At 40.4% G+C, this 20,728-nt stretch overlaps 1 protein-coding gene and 1 long non-coding RNA gene across 7 annotated transcripts in view; one reads left to right on the top strand and one right to left on the bottom strand.

The window, feature by feature from the left end:
- The window catches only part of CDH13 (cadherin 13), a 1,178,066-nt gene that overhangs the window by 313,879 nt on the left and 843,459 nt on the right, over positions 1 to 20,728 (top strand). The window lies entirely within an intron of this gene.
- Positions 11,175 to 20,728, bottom strand: part of LOC112613967 — a 36,015-nt gene continuing 26,461 nt past the window's right edge. Inside the window, exons 2-3 of the long non-coding RNA XR_003117021.1 lie at positions 12,587 to 12,692; positions 11,175 to 12,384 (exon numbers count right to left, since the gene is read on the bottom strand). This is a non-coding gene — a long non-coding RNA (uncharacterized LOC112613967). The remainder of the gene's footprint in view (positions 12,385 to 12,586; positions 12,693 to 20,728) is intronic.

Here is a 20,728-nt window from a genome sequence, read left to right on the forward strand (position 1 = left end):
CAGTGGGTATCTTCTATTAGTGTGGTTGTTTGCTGTCTTCTGCAGAATGGATGTTTTTAAGAAGTCCTTTCACCTCACCGGTTCCCATTAGCTGCAAAGGTTACCCCTACATCCTTGAATCTCTGTATTTTTTAAACCTATTTCTCTAATGTTGCTTATAATATTGTCGATAATATTTATCACCCCTTGGCTTGTTCGTATATATTTCTTTCCACTATAGGTATATTAGCACGTTTTCACGCTGCTGATAAAGACATACCCTAGACTGGGTAATTGATAAGGAAAAGGAGGTTTAATGGATAGCCCTCACAATCATGGTGGAAGGAAAAGAGGAGCAAAGTCATGTCTCACATGGCAGCAGACAAGAGAGAATGAGAACCAAATTAAAGGGGTTTCCCCTTGTAAAACCATTAGATCTCGTGAGACTTATTCACTACCATGAGAACAGTATGGGGAAAGTGCCCCCATGATTCAATTATTTCCCACCAGGTCCCTCCCACAGCGTGTGGGAATTATTAATTCAAGATAAGATTTGGGTTGGGGACACAGCCAAACCATATCAATAGGTCAAATGCAAAGCCTGAAATATGGAGAGGAAGACATCATTATAAATCCTGGTTCCATCACTTGAATACGTTACCTTGAGCAAATTATTCCCTTGCGGAATCTCAGTTTTTCCAACTGTAAAATGGAGACGGCAAAAATTAACAGTCACCTCAAGGAGTAATTACGACACCAGAATGAGCTAATGAACATCACTGTTTTGCTAGGTGGTAGGGTTGAGTACAAACCTTAGCAGTTTTGATTGTGGTTGTTGCTGTTGTCATTACTAATTACTCCCTAGATTCATCTGGGTTTTGCAGTCAGTTTGATGCCTTGTTCCATAGTTTCTTTTTTACTTCCAGATTTGATTCAGGTAAAGTTAGCAAAGTAAGAAGAGCTGGATTCTTTTTACCTGCTTCACCTTAGCTGGTTCCTGCTTCATATATCTTTAAAGATGTTTGTAGAAAACTAATCAGCGTCTACGTTTGTTTTCTAATTTTCTTTTGCTCACACATACCATGGCCACTTGATTAGCAATCAGTGCTATGTTGGCAGGCACATACAGGCCTTGTTCCTACTAATCAGAGATGTAGGAAGCAAATGCTCGTGTTTAAAGGGAACCCTTTTTTGAGCTCTTGTCCCATGACTCCTAATTGTTGTATTTCTCAAACTCAACCCAGCTGCAAGCTTTATTAGGGAAACATTTATTCAGATAAAAGCCTCAGTTATGAAAGAGGGGTAATTATTTTGCAAATGTGTTTGAATCACTGTATGCTATAGTGTAACTCATCCCCAAATAGAGAAGGTGCACATTTGGGCTGAAATGTTGCTTTGTAGATGGACAATACAATAAGCATATGACTGGGAACTTCTGGCAAATGATAGGAAAATGGTCAAATGAAAAGACATCAGTAAAATGAGAGATTGAAAAAAAAAAGTGATCAGGAAGCTCTGAAAGCTGACCAGAGTGAACAAAATGCCTAAATTCCATTCATCCACATTCATTTGTTTATTCATTCATGATCCATTGAATATTTTGGGGCTCCTATATATAGTTTGCTCTCAAAGAATTTAATGTTTTAGTTGGGAGAGATCAATGAAAATACGTTAACTGCATGCCAACTGGGATCTCCCATTCCGTGAAATCTAGATAGAATTGGACTAAAACTCTGTTGCATGCCTTGAGAATGCTCAGTGATATCTGTGACATTTCTGGAATTTCACAGGGGTGGGTGCTCACTACCAAAGATTCCCTCCTAGCTCTAAGATCAGCGTCTGCTTGTTTTGTTGTTTTGCTTCATCATTTTACATTGCTACAATCCACATGTAGAAAAATAGCCCTTCCCTTTTCTTCGAAAGCATTGTGTGGACAGCACACTTTATTGAAATTCTAGAAAGTTGTATTTGGAGATTGTATCAACTCCCAGTGGAATATTAAACATGGCTATTCTTAAATGTCCTCCAGGCACCAGGCCTATTTTCTTTTGTTGCTTGTACCTCGCTCTCTATCTCTAACTATCTCCAGGTTTTCTTTTTTCATCCCTGTTCCCATCTCTCCTCTTGATTTTCTACCCAGTATGTGGGGGCTGTTACATGGTATTCTTGCTCACTGATTGAGTTCCAATCTCAAACACTTATATGCATACCCAGCAAGTTGTTCTCCAGAATGTAACAGTTCTCTTCCATTTAAAAGAAACTTCCCTCAGTGGTAATTCAAGGAGTTCTTCATATATCCTGAATATAAGTCTTTGTCAGATGCATGAATTACAAGTCTCTTCCCTTTGTGTCTTGTCTTTCACTTTCTTAATGGTATCATTTGATAAACAGATGTTCTATATTTTAATGAAGGCTAATTATTTATTTTTCCTATTAGGGTTATTGCTTCTTGTGTCCTGTTTAAGAAATATTTACATACCCCAAGGTCAGGGACATTCTCCACTAGGTTTTCTAAAAGCTTGATCTTCGTAGGTTTCATGATTAATTTTCATCTTAAACTAATTTCGTGTATGGTGTGAGGTAGAGGTCAAGATGTATGATTTTTCCAGTTGCTGCCGCACAATTTATTGAGAAGATCACCCTTTCCGTCACTGAACTGCAGACATAAATCAAATAACCAATATGTGTGATCTATTTTGCACTCTCTTTCCCTGGTCTTTATATTTAACCTTGTGCCAGTATGAAGGTGGTAAATTTTAATCATTTTCCTTTTTATGTAGGCATTTAAAACTATCCTGTTATAAGTGCTCTGATAATAGAAATACAGACTATAACACACGCCAGAGGATTTAACCTAAAGGAAGAGGGTCAGAGTTGGCTTTCTGAGTGGATGTGTCATTTAGGTGGAGAAGTACTTCATGGGTCTGCATTCTAAGGCATGCCCTACTTGGCAATTTGCTCTCTTTATGATGGGATGGGTCCTGTGATGTGGCTAATGTGAACCATGCTATATGTGCACTGGCCTGGAATAGATAACAACAATAAAACAAGGAAGATGCCCAAGAAGAAGTGAAATAACCTCATTGTAAAGATGTGAAACTGAAGTTTAAAGAGAACATGTGATGTGCTCAAGGTCACAGAGTTGATGAGTTACAATGGTGAGATTGGAATTCAGGTTTCCCAATAGATCCAGCCTCTTGCCATGACCCTGCATTGTCTCTAGGTACAAATGCTCAAAGTTGCTGAGCTATAATGCGGTGATGCTTGGATTCATACTCAGTTCTGTTTAACTTCAGAGTCTGTGCTCTAGCCAGTATCCCTGATTACCTCTTTGGAAAAGCTGAATTTATTTGTATGCCTAACTAAGAACGAGCTAATTGATTCCCATTTTAATATGACAACTCTGCCTTAGCACTATCAATATGTGTCCAAAAAATCTTACGGTGCATGACTAATTGCACTTTGGAATCATATACATTTAATTACATATTTGATTTGAGAGTTTAGTATTTACAATTATTGTCATCTCCCACTTACTGAGCTTCCGTTCTTCCATTCTAATTGTCTTTGTTGCAGACTTTTTTTCTCATGCATAGAAAAGAAAGGCACAATTTCTTTTTTCCATATTTATGTGTTATATATTGCTTTAGCATCATGAGCCAGATATGATAGTATTGACTAGATCAGTTCCCGTAATGTACCCTTTGCAGGATAGACTGTGAAAGTATAATTTTGGCAAAATGACTGAAATCCCTGTGAATGATTTTTTTCTTTTCGTATATAAACCTAAGCATCAAATAGTGAAAGTTTATACGACTCAAATAGGAAAAGAATTCATGACAAAAGGTGTGATTATTGGCATAAGACCCTGAAATTCCTTTCTGGGTGAAATAGGCCCTTTCTTCCTTCCACAAGAGGCTCTGACTGATGAGTTGGCTTTTATCAGGCAATGTATGTCTGATGCAATATCTGTGGATAAAACCACCAGCCCCTATCAAGTCGATCAAATATTTATTGAGCACTTATTATGTCCAAGACACTGTGGGGAACAAAGAAATATAACCTGGCCTTGCCCTTCAGGCTATATCAATTGAGATAGAATTTGGACTGCTGCAATCAATTACACAGGTGTCTCTCAAGCTAGTGCCTTGATGCTAGATGGAAACAAGACAAAATGCCCTTAATAATGAGTTAGTTTTCTTTGTCAAGTGATCGGCCTGCCATATCATTGAGGTAACTTCACATTTTCTTGCATCTTTTGCAATTAGCACCTTCAGCTGACTCTGCAACCTGTCAAGAAAGAGGGCCCAGGCAATGTTGTCCTTGGCATCTTATTCAGGTCTTGCTTCCACTGCAGTGAATGCACTCAAATAGCCCTTTATAAACTGAGTCCCCTTGAGACTAAGTATTTAATATCTCTTGATCTCCAGCCTTAGGAAATAACCCAATTCATTACTCAGCCATTATGTAATTCATTACTGTCATTAGAGATCAGGAGAATTGTGTTACGAGAACTGAGAATACAAGGCAAACCTCACCTCTCTTTGTCCAGCATGATTAACAGACTGTGGATGGGCCCTAATTTGGAGTCCCATTTATGGGATTTGGTTTTATGACATCCTCCAGCTTCTGGTATGACTTGCAGAGGCATTGCTTAACCTGATGGAAAACAGATTACTAGTCAACGTGTTTACCAATAGTATGTGTCTGTAGTGGGCTTTGGTGGACTCCTTTATGGGATTGTCGATCTCTCAACTGAACACAGCAGTTGGTCAGGAGGGTTATTAAGGGAGAATGCATTATTAAGGGATGGATCACACCTCAGCCAGAGTAGGTGGTTATTCCTACTACCTGCTTGGCTGTCAAATGCATCAATTGGCAATTTGTATTTCTTCAGCTTTCTCTCTGTGTTTATTCCGTCTTTCTACCTATTTCTTACGGAAGAGTGACCAACAGTATGTACCCAGGAGGTGATGGTCAAGAGTATAAAGTTTCAGAATTAAAAAAATTATAGTTGCAAAGTGGATATTTTTGGATAATACTGGAAAAATGGAAATATTAGATCATGAAATCAGATATTATCCATGCTTCTGTGTTGACTAAAATAATTATCTTACTATGATGTTTCAGTTTTCCCATTTGCTTATTGCCTGTAATTTTGACACATCTGCCTCTATTAATAAGAAGGGTACAAAATTAAGTAAATTTTACAAAGAGACATTTTAAAAGAACTCTTTGTTCTAGGAGGAAACTTATCACATTGAAATTTTCTTTGATATAAAATATCAAAAACCATAACTAGATATTTTATTCAAATATTAAGCTTGCAAGTTTGGGAGCAGGGGTGGGAATCCCACTACAGTCGAGTTATTTTGATGTTACTTTCGAGGCTTAGAGTTTATCTTCCATATTTCCAATGAGAATCAATTCCTCAAGTGGAATTTTATGATAAACTGCTGAAAGTAGTATTTACAGTGGAAACCCTGACAAGAATGAGTGTCACTGGGAGTAATGAATTCATGATGGAACTAGTTGGGAGTGTGTGACATTTTAAGTGCCTCATCGCTCTGAATTCACTTGGCATTTATTGTAATAGAAATGACCATATTGAATTCATTTGGCATTCATATGGACTTCACATGTATTTATGGAGATGTAACATGGTAATTTAACATTTACTCTACTAAGCATTCTTTAATGGACATTGAAAGACATTGTCATACAATGCTTAATAAAGCCAGTAACTCTAACATTAATCTATCAAAACAAAGAAAGGAAAAACCATTTTGATTCCCAAAGCACCTGAGTAAATTCTTTGGATAAGCCAAAATTATGTATTTACTCCCCCAAATCTGCTTTCTAAATTTTTAAGCCACAAGGTTGACTCTAGGACCAAGACAACAAAGCAGATGTTCAGTTTAGCATTCTTTATATCCTAAAATTGTCTGCAAATACATTAATCTCAGTCTAAAAATATTAGGGGAAGATTTTCTTGGAACATCAGCAGTAAATTTAACACATGGCATGCCTTCAATAGATTTCTCTTTTTCCCCCTTTTAGAGTTCAGTTTGCTCTCTTCAACATAGTCCCAAAAAATACATTTCTGTTTCTTCCTTGAAGAAGAATTATTTTTAGAACAAACACATCATTATTTGGGAACAATCAAAAGATCAAAGGCATAAGAATCTTTGCTGGAAAGTGAAGGAAGACTTCTTCAACCAACCAAAATGACAATCTTTTATTTTTATTCTAAGAACGGAGTTGTTCCAGGACACAGCCTAATGCAAACTCTGCTACTAGTCACTTTCAAAATGTTGTTTAAAATGCCTTGTTTTTATATTTTCTCTTAGTTGCTTTCTTTACACCACTCAAAAGCAGAACCTTTCTTACAAACACACCAAAAGGTACCATATAACTAGTCTTCCTGGTTTGAATGTAACCCATGTTCAAGTATGATTGTAGAGTATTAGTTATTTTGACATCAATTTACAGAACACATTTTAATGAGGACCAGAAGGAAGGACAACATTTACTTACTTTCATGATATGTATCCTATCCAGGTCTTGTAGGTAATAGCACTTGCAAACTTACTATAGAAAATTCAGTTACTGTAAACATCTTTTAACTCTGCGTTGTGAGAGAGTTTTCACATCTTTGGCATTACCCTGCGTAAACCTCCTCACAACCCAAAGAGATATTTTGAGTAAGGGGATGAATTAGTTTCTTAGGACTGACATAAAAAAGTACCACAAACTGGGTGACTTAAAACAGAAAGTACTTGTCTCACAGCTCTGGAAGCTAGGACTCTGAAATCAAAGTGCTGGCAAGGGCCACGCTACCTTCAGAGTGTCTAGGTGGGGATTTGGCCTCACCTCTTTTAGGTTCTGGTAGCCCCAGGTGTTCCTTGACTTGTAGCTAAATCACTGCAATCTCTGCCTTGTTCCTCACATGGTGTTCTCCCCATGTCTCTGTCTTCACACTGCATTTTCTTCTTATATGGACCCCACTCATACTGGAATAGGTCCACTCTAACGGCTTCATCTTAACTTGATTACATGTGCACAGATTCTATTGCCAAATAAAGTCACTTTTGCAGACACTAGGGGTTAGGAGTTGGACGTTTCTTTTAGGGGACACAATTCAACTCCTAAATGGGCGTCTCCTGACAGTTCTTAATAGGGTCAATATTTCAATGCATGCCTTTGTTTTTTATAATGATCTTTCCTATGATACAGGATGAGACAAAAACCAACTTATTTGCCTTTAAGAGCTTCTTTGTTTTCCGCCATTTGTGCTAGCAACAGTCAGAGAAATGAAACTTTTTTTTTTTTTTTTAACAGCAAATTGTTTTTCTCAACCCATTCTATCTGAAAAAGAACGTTCTCTAGTTACTGCCTCTTTGGTCTAAGGGCATCTCCTTGGTTTCTGTGTTACAGCCTCTTTGTGTTAATTATAAGTTGCTTTGCTTTACAAATTCAAAATGAATCTTATAGTGGTTGATAAAAGCCAGGATCCTGAGTTCAGGATCCTGACCAATTGGATGCTTCATTTGAAATCAGAATCTATGTTCACTGTGGTTTATTTGGGGTATCTGTTAGGTTTCTCTTGGTTGCAAGCAAAAGGAATTCACTATGATTAGTATCAAGCAGGTAAGGAAAGGGAAGAAAGAAGATTGTTGGGGTGTGTCTTAGTTCACTAGGGCTCCTATAACAAAGTGCCACAAACTGGGTGGCTTAAACAAAAGAAATTTCCTGTCAATCTGTTCTGGAGGCTGGAAGTCTAAGGTCAAGGTGTAGGTAGGGCTGGTTTCTTCTGAGGGCTGTGAGGGGAATCTGTTCATGCCTCTCTTAGCTTTTGGAGGTTTGCTAGAAACCTTTGGCATTCCTTAGTTTTTAGCTGCATCATCCCAGTCTCTCCCTTCCCTTCACATGCCAGTCTCCCGTGTCTATGTCTGCCTCTGAGTCCAAATCTCCCATTTTTTTTTGTAAGGACATGGTATGGTTTGGCTGTGTCTCCACCCAAATCTCATCTTGAATTGTAGCTCCCATAAGTCCCATGTGTTATGGGAGGGACTGGTGGGAGATAATTGAATCATGGGGGTGGTTTCCCCCATACTGTTCTTGTGGTGGTAAGTCTCATGAGATCTGATGGTTTTATAAGGGGTCTCCCTTTTTGCTTGGTTCTCATTCTTTTTCACTTGCTGCCAAATGTAAGATGTGCCTTTCACTTTCCACCATGATTGTGAGGCCTCTCCAGCCACGTGGAACTGTGAGTCCATTAAACACCTTTTTCTTTATAAATTACCCAGTCTCAGATATGTCTTTATCAGCAGTGTGAAAATGGACTAATACAGGATACCAGTGATACTGGATTAAGGTCTACCCATGACCCTATTTTAACCTGATTACCTCTGTAAAGACCCTATCTCCAAATAAAGTCACTGAGAGTTAGAACTCCCACATATCTTTTTTGTTGGTGGTGGTAGGCGGTGGGCAGTGAAACCCACAGCAGTGAGAGAGTTGTATGCACATGGACACAAAGGAGCACCTGATCATAAAAAGAAGGAAACCAGACCTGTCTGGGCACTGCAATATGTGAATCCGGAACTCTCCAACTGATATGCTTCAGCTTAGATGTTGCCCATCACCATATTTCTGTGTCCTGAATTTCACATCCTCAAGAATAATTTTATTGGTCCAGTTCAGCTCAGATACCTTCCCTTGGCTCACTCTTAAATGGCCAGGGAGTGACGGCACAGGTCAGAATGGTCATGTTTTGGGGGGTGTGCAAGTGTGTGTGTGCTTGTGTACATGTGTGAGAATTTTGTCCCCTACAAAAGTCAGTGGAATCATTGTGAGACTGTAAGCTGGCAAGGAGGGTATCTCCTTCCCCCACATCCCTCACCCCATCCCAGCCTCTGGAGAGGAAAGACTGCCTGTCCTCTCAAAGAAGAAGTGGCTTTTCATTGATTCAGAAACAAATACCATTTTTTTTTTTTCTGAGATGGAGTCTTGCTCTGTCGCCCAGGCTGGAGTACAGTGGCACAATCTCAGTTCACTGCAAACTCCGCCTCCCAGGTTCATGCCATTCTCCTGCCTCAGCCTCCTGAGTAGCTGGGACTACAGGTGCCCGCCACCACGCCAGGCTAATTTTTTTGTATTTTTAGTAGAGATGGGGTTTCACCGTGTTAGCCGAGATGGTCTCGATCTCTCCATCTCCTGACCTCGTGATCCACCCGCCTCAGCCTCCCAAAGTGCTGGGATTACAAGTCAGCCACTGTGCCTGGTCAACAAATATCAACTGATATCTGCTTCCTACGAGTTGTTCTATCCTGAGCTGGAGGTATAGATACAAGCAGTGGGTCCTGATATTCAGCTATTTGCATGGGTAAGACTGAAGTAGGAAAGGACTTTTCATCTCCTCCCAAGCCCAGGACACAGCTCACCTTGAGGGCGTTGGGTACGCTGGCAAGCATCATGTAAAAGAACCACATTTAGGTTCTTATGCGAGACCGCTGCATGAGCTCAGTCCGTGGCAATGAGTCCTATTTTGTTGAGATACCCAAGCAGAAGTTCCCTTACTGCCAGCATCTGCAGGGCTGCCATGTGCTCCCCACAACTCTTCCAGGCTTGACTCAAGTGCAGGGAGGCCCAGGGAACGCCAAAGAGAGGGTCTGTTCATCATGGACCCAGGCTTGCTCTGATGTCCATAACTGTCTCCCCCTGGGGATTTTGATGAATATTCAAGGACATAAATTCACACCCTGGCTCAGGTATCGTACACCCATGGGAACCAGGAGGCTCAGTATGTCTTCCTAAGTGTTCCATTTCCTTCCCAGGAGCCACAGAGCTGCCACAAAGAGATGAGGCCCACAAACCATTGCATGTGTTTGTTGGTCATTTTTCTTTAGTGCGAGGTTTACAAGACACCCTCCCAACAGGGTCATCATCTCAACACATGTCACTTGGCTGTACACTTCACTGGAACATTGTGTTGTGCTGGGGCTGAATTAAATGTACAATTACTGCACATTTTCTCGAAAGGAGTTTTGACAATGATAAATGCGTAGACATTTTTCCACACTCAGACAACCTGATTCCTTGCCCATCAAGTGGCTCAGGATTCACTTTGAAGAACTGGTCTCTTGTAAACAGGAGAACGTGGGTGCTGCCTGAGAAGCTCATGGGCCTGAGTTCAAATGCCACTTCTACCTATCATGTACCATCTGAGCGTGGGCAGCTTTCTTACTCCTGCTGGCCCGAGTTTTCAATGAATAATCATTGCACCTCTGATAAACCTCATTGGCTATGGTATTTCTACTATGCAAAGCTGAGACAACACTTGAAAAGTAATTACTACAGTCCCTGGTTAATACTAGGCTTTCAATGAGTGTTGGTCAGCGTTCAGGCAGGTAAGTTATCCTCTTGCCTAGAGCAGTGATGGCTCTAATATGAGTTCAGATCCCCACAATAGGAGAAACAGGGCTTGTTGCTATTCACAAAGCAGAGAGTAACCATAACTTTTCTTCAGATCCTTGAATATAATAACACTAGCTAATATCTGTTTACTTATTACATGCTAGGCAGTGTGGTCAATTTTCTGTGGATCAGATGATTCAATTCTCATACAAACCCTGTGAACTTTTTGGTATTTATTTTACATGTTAGGAATCCTGGTAGGCCAACTGTAGCCCACTGGCCCCTCCAGATCCACTGTCCCCCGTTCTCCACTCTCTGGTGCCACAAGATGCTGATCTGTATGAAGCCTTAGGAAGGTAACCAGGAGACCTGACACCCTGTCTTGTTCTCCCTCCACTTCTGATTCCTCACTAGTGCTTCTAATTTACTGAAGCCAGCTGGAAACCAGAAGACAAGGCTGCCAGGTGCTCTGCCCAAGGACAGAGCAGGGTATAGAAGGGAGAGTATATTCAGAAGGCTAAGCAAATGCACTCAGCACATCTGCTTGTGAACATACTGCCAGCAAGTGCCATTTGTTTTAAGCAATAGAGAATTAGATATCCCCTTTTGCTGTACTCTTCCAAACTGCTTATTTCTTTCTCCTTTTTCCTCATAGACTATGATCTCTTGATATTATAGCAGGAAACCTGGCGTGGGCTAGCATCTTAGTGTAATCCAGCCTCTCTTAGATTTGTGGATATTTCATTGTGAAAAGGTCAAGATAAAAAATACATTACTAAATATCCATTTATCCTTTATTTTCTCGTCATATACAGAAAGGTTATTGGCAAATATGGCCATAAAGATTTTATTGCTCTAATTTTTATAGCAAAAGCAGACATACTTCTTAATGAATTTTGGTTTATTAGATCACCAATGGCCAACATGGGATTTCTAGGTCTTAGGAGACCCTGATTGTGGCAATGAAGGTCTGCAAGCTATTTTAAATATTTCAGAAAATCTAATCTAATCTTACTTTTACAGGTGAGAAAGCTTCACAAACAAAAACATCAAGATGTTTTGCTTTTGACTGAAGTGATATTAGCTCTGCATGGTGAACTTAGTAATTTAATTCTGATCAGCAGCTCTGATTGGCAGTTATATGTGCCTTTGATTAATAAAACATGGGTGAGAAAATAAATTATTACTTAATCTGTGCAGTTTGCTAGATAAAGTCTTTGAAAACCTGGAGTCAATTGGATGGAAAATAATGAACTGGGTGCTCAGTGGTGAAATAATAAGCACAATACCAGCTTGGCATGTCTCACATATGTAGGAAAGCCAAGACAGGCTTCCAGATGGGCCGAGATCTGATAAACAATTCCAGTGAATTATTTGTTTTTAGTAATAACAATAATAATAATGATAATAGGTAACATTTATTAAGTGGCCAGACATAGTGCTGAAACGCTTTCCATGTAGTATTTTATTTCTTCCTTCCAGTAGACCTAAGAGGAAGGCACTCCGATTATCCCTTCTTTCAGGTTGGTCTCCTTCAGAAGCAGACTCAGACATTTATGTGCTCAGGTAGTTTATTTGGGAGGTAATGCCAAGAAGCACTGGTACGTATGAAGAAAGTTAGCTGGGGAAAGCAAGGAAGCCAACACCAGGATGCATTGAAAGGCGGGTTGTCTCTGTGGGCACCTGGGATGCCACCTTCCTTGACATATCCGGGGATAGGGTAGAACATACCTCTGAGTTGTAACACACAGTCGGCGAGGAAGCTGGGTATTGCTCCTCCGACTCCTGTTTGTAATTAGTTCAAAGCTGCTTTCAGGGAAGTCAACTTCCCGGAACTTCCAGTTCACCACGTGGAAAGGAAGGAGCCACGTATGTTCCGGTGGCTACAGAAAGCCCTCAATTACAGAGATACAGGGGCTTCCAGAAAGCCTCTGGTGACGCACAAGGATTTGAATACACACCAACAGCACCTGCTGCAGTTCTGTCCTACAAGAGAGGAAGCCAGGACTTCACAAGTTGAAATAACTGATCCAGAGTCACCAAGCGCTTGTGATGGTGTACTCTTCCACAGAATTTTTTTTGCTGCCTATATCTGAAGGCTACCAATGTCCAATAATGTACCAAATGAGCCCTTGTTCTTAGAGTTTTTTTTTTAAACAACAGCTTTATTGAGATATAATTCACATACCATACTATTCACTCCTTTGAAGTGTACAGCTCCATGGTTTTCAGTCTATTCACAGAATTGTGCAACCATCACCACAATGAATTTTAGAATTTTTTTTTAAAATCTCCTGGAAAAAAACACACTATCCCTGAGTCATACCTCATTTTCCACCATTACATCCTCACCTCCTGGCAGCCAAAAAATCTCATTCTCTGTCTCATTCTCTTTTATGAACATTTTATAGAAACTGAATATCATATCTGACCTTTTGTGCCTGCCTTCTTTCACTTAGGATAGTGTTTTAAAGGTTCATCCCTGTCATTGCATGCATCAGTACTTCAGTCTTTGCACTGCCAAATAATACTCCATTGCGTGGATATATAACATTTGTTTATCCATTCATTGCTCGACGGACATTTTAGTTGTTTCCACTTTTAGGTGATTTTGAATAATGTTGCTATGAAAATGTGCCTATAAGCTTTGGTATGGATGTGCATCTACCTAGGAGTAGAATTCCTAGGTTATCAGCAACTCTATTTTTAACCTTTTGAGGAACTGCCAGATTCTTTTTCCAAGCAGTCTTAGAGTTTATTTATGATTTTAATTTGCTATTTAATTAAGCAAGATGCCTGCCTCACACTGTTTGGCAAAGGAGAAAAATCACCATCAGACGCTTGGAAAGATAGATTTCCAGAATTCCTAAAACATTCAAGAAGGATGTTATTGGTACATTATCAGAGTCGAGTAGATCCTGGATTTTAATGCCTGTACTTGCTTTTTACTTACAAATGATTAATACTTTTGTTTCATAATTATCCATTTAGTTTATGATTATGGGTTGTCTGGTTAACCCTACTGGGTGTAGTGATGCATGCTTTCATCAAAAACATTTTTGGCCTGCAGTTTCTAAGTAGCTAGATTTTAAAGCATATACAGGTGGCAGTTCATTCAACATGCATTCGTTTTTGTTTTTATTTGGCACCTGCTGTGAGTCGGTCACTGTGTTAGGTGCTATGAATAAAGTTGGGGGACAAAAACCAGATACAATTGCATTAGAGAAAAATAAACTTTGAAGGAAACTGCACTAGAAGACACAGCATTTAGTCATTGCTGGGATTCTCTCCATCACAAGCAGCTACTACATTCCTATCATTCACCCTGAATCTAAGGCGAGCTCTGCTCACAAATGCCACACAAGGAAGAAGTGGAAAACATCTTCTCCAGGAGGGGCTTGCAGTGTAAATATAGAGACAAAGAATGCCTTAGGTGTGTCCTCCACCTAGCATAATCAAATACTACTATGAAATATGCAAAAGTCTGTGTCATCACTGACATTCAGTCTTGGATTTATTCTTTTTTTAACTCTGTGTACTAGACACTGCCTCTTGGATGTCCCATAGCTCATCAAACTACACAAGTGCAAAGTTAAACTCAATCTCCCCACGAACCTCCACCCTCAACCGAGCCCCAAACATTTTTTCCACTGTATGCTTTTTATTTTAGCAAATCAAGGGTGCTACTCACCGTGCTGTTGCCAAAACCACAAACATGGGCATGATTCTTGGTATTTCTGCAGGCTTCTCTCACCTATCCACAAGTCAGGCAGGTCTTCATCATTTAACCTTCTACTTCTCTCTTGACAGATTTGCTTCTCTCTGTCCTCATCTTCATCCTAGATCTAAACCACCATTATCTCTTGCTTGCAAACTTTTCTTCCTAATTCTAGTCTTTACTCTCTAATTTCTGCTCCAAATGGCAGCTGAAGGATTATTTTCAAGCTCAGATGTATCCTGCCCCACCCTTTGGAACTCCTCATGTATCATCCTTATCCCCAGGTTTAAGTCCATTTTCTTTAACACATCAGAGCCTTGTTCCAAATGGCAGATGAAGGATTATTTTCAAGCTCAGGTGTATCCTTCCACACCCTTTGGAACTCCTCTTGGATCGTCATTACCCCCAGGTTTAAGTCCATTTTCTTTAACACAGCAGAGCCTGTCCTTCATGATCCAGCCCCTGATGACTTCTCTGATTTCATTTTTACCCAATCCCTTACCAGATGCTTATGTTGAGCAGAGCCAAGTCAAATCTCTCTCTAACCCTAGAATGTGGCAGGTTCTTTCACACTGGAAAGTTTGCATAGAATGAGCTTTAAAAAGTACTTTTTCAATAGCTTGTGTCTCAGTGGATTTCTGTTAGTTAAGATATGGGTTTGGATGCCATAGTAAAGATTCAAATGTCAGTGGCTTCAATAAGATAGATGCATATTACTCTCTCAAGTGATGATTCAGGCAGGAGCAGTTCTAGATTGACGTGGTGGCCCCACTGTGTCACTTAGAGACGAAGTGGAGGCAGGGATGGAGAGACATAAATCTGTCTGAGAGATGTATAGGAAGCTGAATCTTTAAAACCTGGCTTCCCTCGTATTTTGTGGCATTTTTTGGAATATAGCCTGTGTCCTCATGGCCCCAGGCAACTCACCACCACATCCACATCTTATCCCAGTCAGTGGGGAAGGGGAAAGGGGAACCATATCCCTTCTCTTGAAATACACAAGTGGAAAGTTGCATCTACCACCTCTCCTCATATCTTCTTGGCCAACTGTTGACCATATGATGAAATCTAGCTGCAAGGAAAATCAGGAGATATTGGTCTTTCTTTGGGGGACAAACAGAAGTTTCTGGTAACTATTTTACGTAAAACTAATCCGAAGAAATAAGTACATTTTCCTTCCAGACATGGCAATCCTGGCAGGGTTGGGGTCACTGGAATCACACTACTTTTTGCTAACTAAACAAATTTTCAAGTCAACAATGTCAGATATTGGAAATTCAAGATAGATAAAGGCCACTAGTATGTTGGCAATAGCATGCCCTCTTTACAAATAAAATTTAGAGAAGTCATGGGCCTCCCGAGTACCCATAACATGTACATGCCCCGCCTGCTATCTTCTGAATCCACCCTCTGTGCTGAACAAATGTGCAGGGCAGTATACTTTGGTGATTAAGAACAGCAGCTTGGACTCAGAAAGGTTTGTATGTGTAATCACTTATTAATGTGATATTTACAAATTCCCTAAGTTTCCTGAGCTTTATTTTCCCACAAGGATGTTATATGCATTAAGTGGGATAGTATCTAGAAATTGCCTAGGAAATGCCTGGCCAATGATGAGCATTTAATAAACGATCTCTAGTATTAGTTACTACAATTAATATTTCTTAAACTGTTTCCACTATGACTAGTTATTGCTTCTTTTGGAGACACGATAGCTGGAAAATGTGCACTCATAATTTTGTCAATGTTTATTTCTTCATAAGGCAAGACAAAAGGAGTCCAGTGGAAGACTCCTCTTCACTTTGTTCTTAATCTACCTGGCCTAAGATATTCACACTTGTCTGAGAGGTGGCAGAGGTGGATGAGGGACCACAGCTCTGTCTTTCTCTTAGTAAACTCACAGATTAGTAACTAAGTACTCAGAATCTGCTGTGTGCCATACCTAACCTAAAATCCCAATTCTACCCATTTCTGGCTGTCAGATCTTGGAAAAGATTCTTGACCTCTCTTAGCACCAACCTCTGCTTCTAAAAATGACAATAACTTGAATACCTACTTAACAATTTTCCTGGGAGGAATAGCTGAGATGCTTCACATAAAAGTACTTAAAAGAGTATCTGATATATCGTTCATGCTTGATAAATATGAGCTGACTTAAATTCCCCCATTTAAGCATGAATTTCAGCAGAGGCAGTAGGGATAGAAAGGAGAGGCTGCTGTGAAGAAAAATTTAGAAGGCATAATGGAAAGGGCCTAGTGATGGTCCAGTGTCAGGGAGATGGACTGGATAGAAATGTAGCAAATTATCCTCAACAATTTGATGATTTGATAGAATGGTTCACCAAGATGGAAAACGCAGTAGGGGAGGAGAGGGCTTGAGAGGAAGACAATGAGTACAATGTTAGGCGTGGTCAAGTTGAGTGGTCAAGGGATTCACACATGGAGATATTAAACAGGCATCAGATAGCCAGGTCTGCAGCTCTGTAGAGAAGTCTAAGTTCAAAACATCCGTTTAGGAGTCACTTGACCCAGGAGTCACCAGCCACAGGTCACAGGCTCCATTGTCTTCAGGGACCAGTAGCAGTCAGGTGAAAAGCAGGAAGGAGAGATGGTTAACTTGGGGCCAACAATGCAATGCATGCCCTGCCTGAAGGCCTTCAAGTGCATTCACCTGGGTGAACGAGCACATCTTAGGTGTACTCAGCCTGAGGTATGAATGAAACCTTCCACCTGGGAAGATGTTAAAGTGGTTATGAACCAATGAAATCTACCCCCAAGGTTTTCCTGGTGCAAAAAGAGAAGACTGAAGATCAAATGTACAATGTTCTGCAGTGTTGCTGAAGTCTACACAGGACAGTATTTTGGCGAGGAACAAGGCTTCCCCAGCAGTGTTCATGATCTGACAGCTGTAACCAATACCTGACATTCCCCTTTTGGATATAAGTAATTATCTTTCACAGTTATGGCACATACACAACAAGAAAATTTCCCCTGTTATTTGGAAAGCCTCTACTTTACAATTCATGTTTACCTTCCAAATCTTTTCTACATTTCAAAGTCATGTTTTGTTTAAAAAGATGACAGACACAGGAAAGCATTGGTGATGGCAATATAATTAACGGACATTCATTTCACTCAAACTTGCATGGTGATTTTTGAGGGGGGGGGCACTGGGAAATGATGTTTTGCCTCCTGTATTAGTTTTCTGTTTCTTCTGTAACAATTCACAACAAACTTTGTGGCTTAAAGCAACCCATGTATGTCTGGATGGCTTTGGTTCCTTTCTGAGGCCCAAGGGAGAATCTACTTTCTTCCCTCTCCCAGTTTCTAGAGGCTCACAGCCCCTTCCTTCATCTCCAAAGCCACAAAAGTTGCATCTCTCCAGCCATTTTCTGAGTCGTTACATCTCCTTTGCACTCTTTTCCACCTGTGTTTCTACTTTTCAGGACCCTTGTGATTGCATTGTGTTCACCTGGGAAAGTTAGGCGCCTCTTCTTATGTTAAGGTCAGCTGATTAATCCACATTCCACCTGCAAAGGTTCTATTTGCTATGTAAGTTTGTAAATTCTTTTATATCTCCGAGTAGTATTGCATGGCATGGATGTACCACACGGTTGTTGTTGTTGTTTTTAACTATCTAGTTGCTGAAAGACATCTGGTTCGCTTCCAGTTTTAGCATTTATGAGTAAGGCAGCTATGCACAATTGTGTACTGATTTTTCTTTTAATGGAAGTTTTCTTTCTCTGAGATGAATTCGCCCAAAAGTGCAATGTCTGGGTTATATAACTGCATGTTTTGTTTGACTTAAGAAAAAAAAACATTGCTAAACTGTTTTCCAGAGTGGCTATACCATTTTAGATTCTATTGAAGAGTTTTGAGCAGTAAGGTGATGCAATCCTATTTATGTTTCAAAAACATTCTCTGGATGATGGATCAAGAATGCCAGTATGGAGGGCAAATTCAGGAGCAGGGAGATCAGAAGGGAGCCTCTGCCGTGGTTCAGGTGAGAGATGAGAGAGAGAGTCATAGCATGGATGGGTATGGTTGAGATGAGATGATGAGAAGCAGTAGGATAAGGGATATATATTGATGGTATAATTGACGGTTGCTGCTGAATTGTTTGTGGAAATTGGGAGAAAGGATTCAAGGAGGATTTCTATGGTTTGGGCTTGAGGATGGTGGTTCGTGGTGTACCTATTTGTCTTGATAATGGGAGGACAGGTATGGGAGATGACATGGGAAAGAGATGAGTGCCTGTTAAATTCTACAGTGGAAACCTTGGGTGGGTGTTTAGAAATAAGAGTCTGGAGCCAAGGGGAGATGTGGGAAGCTGGAGAGAAAGTGAAAAAGGACAGTGTCTATAAATATGCCCAGTGCAAAGCATGGCATAATCACAGGCAAAAGCTATCCACTCAATCTCAAGAACAATCTTTTTTCACTTTCTGGGCTTCACAAAATGACACCTTGAGTTTCCATTTCAATATAGCAGGTACAGTAATCACAAGAATGTGCAAAGCAGAAACAAAGAGCAATGCGCACCCAAGTCTCACGGAGGCTCATTTCTGATATGTTTTGGGGAAGTTCTTTGTATAAGCACATCATAGAGAAGGTTTTGTCTTTCATTTGTCCATAGCAAAGTCGTAATGTTTCTTTAATCTTTTAAAAAAATAATCATTATTAACATAAACAAGTCTATTGTGATTTTTAATTCTAGGAAGAATTCCATACAAATCGTTTTTAGTACACATATTTCTGTTTTATATTGTGATTTGGAGGGTTTAAAAGGGTAATACAAAATATGGATAGTTTTTTCATTGCTGGAACGTTCCACATTGGATTCTGCCTTGGCAATGACTCCCGTGAGCTACAGTTGAGGCCAAAGCAGATGCTCCATTTCTATGGATCTATCGCTAGCCACATGACTCTGCAACTGCCACCGCCTCCCCACATCCCCTGAGCTGTCGCCAGCACAGAGCCGCTGAATCCAACTCAGGCTTCATCCCAGCTCACATTCCACCTTCCCCACAAGGACACCAAGGCCCAGAGATGAAATGGGACTTCCCACCACAAGTCAATGAGGAGATGGGGTAGCCAGGCCTAACACTCAGGCCTTTGGCTTACAGCTGCCCTTCTTTTTCCCAGGTGCCCACCTCAGAGGCCATCCTTGGAAAAGGAAACGTCACTAACGTATGGTTCTGAGGAAGCGGAGAAGAGAAAGGAAGTAATATGTTCTTCTTTTCTTTAGGCTTCTTTCCACTAGGTAAATCTCAATACATAATGAAATGAAGGCCCCAAATAATTTGCAAAAGAGTTGACATGAGCTTGCTGCAATTGAACAAACTGTTATGAAGCCCCTACTGTCTTTATCAGCAATTCACAGTCTTTTGTCCATAAGAATAAGCAAGGGACTTAAAAAAAAACAAAAAACAAACAAACAAAAAAAAAACCACTACTGATACTTGGGCCTTACCCCAGACTAACTAAATTAGATCCTCTAGGATGGACTCTGTTCTCAGTATTTTTCAAAGTTACCCATGCTATTCCAACATACAGCCAGGAATGAGAACAAACTGGTCTATGGTACTGTGCTAATTGATCCTGTCTTTGGTTCTCAACTGGGGGTGATTTTGCCTCTGCAGAGGATAAAAGGCAAAGTCTAGAGACTTTTGGTTGTCACAGCTGGGATGGGGGGGCTGCCATTGGCATCTAGTGGGTAGAGGTCAGTGATGCTTTTCAGCCTCCTGCAGTGCACTAGACAGCCTCCACCACAAAGAATTATCTGGCCCCAAACATCAATAGTGCCAAGGTAGAGAAACCCTAGTTTAATGGAAGCCCTGGGAAACACCCCTTTCCTGGGTGTAAATCCATGGTAAAATAACATGGATGCTATGACATGTGGCCCGCTGGAAGACACCCATGTCAAATCCCAGGGACCAGTGAATGTGAGCTTATTTGGAAACAGTCTTTGCAGAGGTAATTAAGTTGAGGATCTTGAGATCAAATAATCCTGGATTATCTGAGTGTATCCTAAATTGAATTTCAAGCGGCCTTGTAAGAGTCATAGAAGAAAACAGATACACAGGGGAGAGGGTGATATGACCATAGAGGCAGAAATTACAGCAATATGGCACCAAGCCAAGGATTCCCAGATCCACCAGGAGATGGATGAAGCAACGAAGGATCCTTTTCTAGAGACTTCCAAAAAAGCCTGGTCCTGCTGACACCTTGATTTAGGTCTTCTGGCCTCCAGAGGTATGAGAGAATAAATCACTATTGTTTTTTTGCCACAAGGTTTTTGTAGTAATTTGGTACAGCAGCAATAGGTAACTGATACAGATGCCTGTGCCTTTGGTTGCAAAATTCACCAAAGCAAATTAGGAGAGATTGGGTCCATGAGAAGGGATAGGATGCATGCAACTCATAAGGCCAAAGACGGACAGGAGTTGGGGTTAGGAAGATCTAGAAGAGAATCTGACAAAGATACAGGTGAAACTCTGAACCCTTGGCCAGGGCAAGGAAGTCGTGAAGCTCAAGCAATACACCCAGTGATGATTCTTCCGTCCACATTTCATTTCTGAAAACTGGTTGTTTCATTAAATTTTTTGGTTTTTC

Source organism: Theropithecus gelada, chromosome 20 (genome assembly GCF_003255815.1).
Source record: "Theropithecus gelada isolate Dixy chromosome 20, Tgel_1.0, whole genome shotgun sequence".
Taxonomy (NCBI): domain Eukaryota; kingdom Metazoa; phylum Chordata; class Mammalia; order Primates; family Cercopithecidae; genus Theropithecus; species Theropithecus gelada.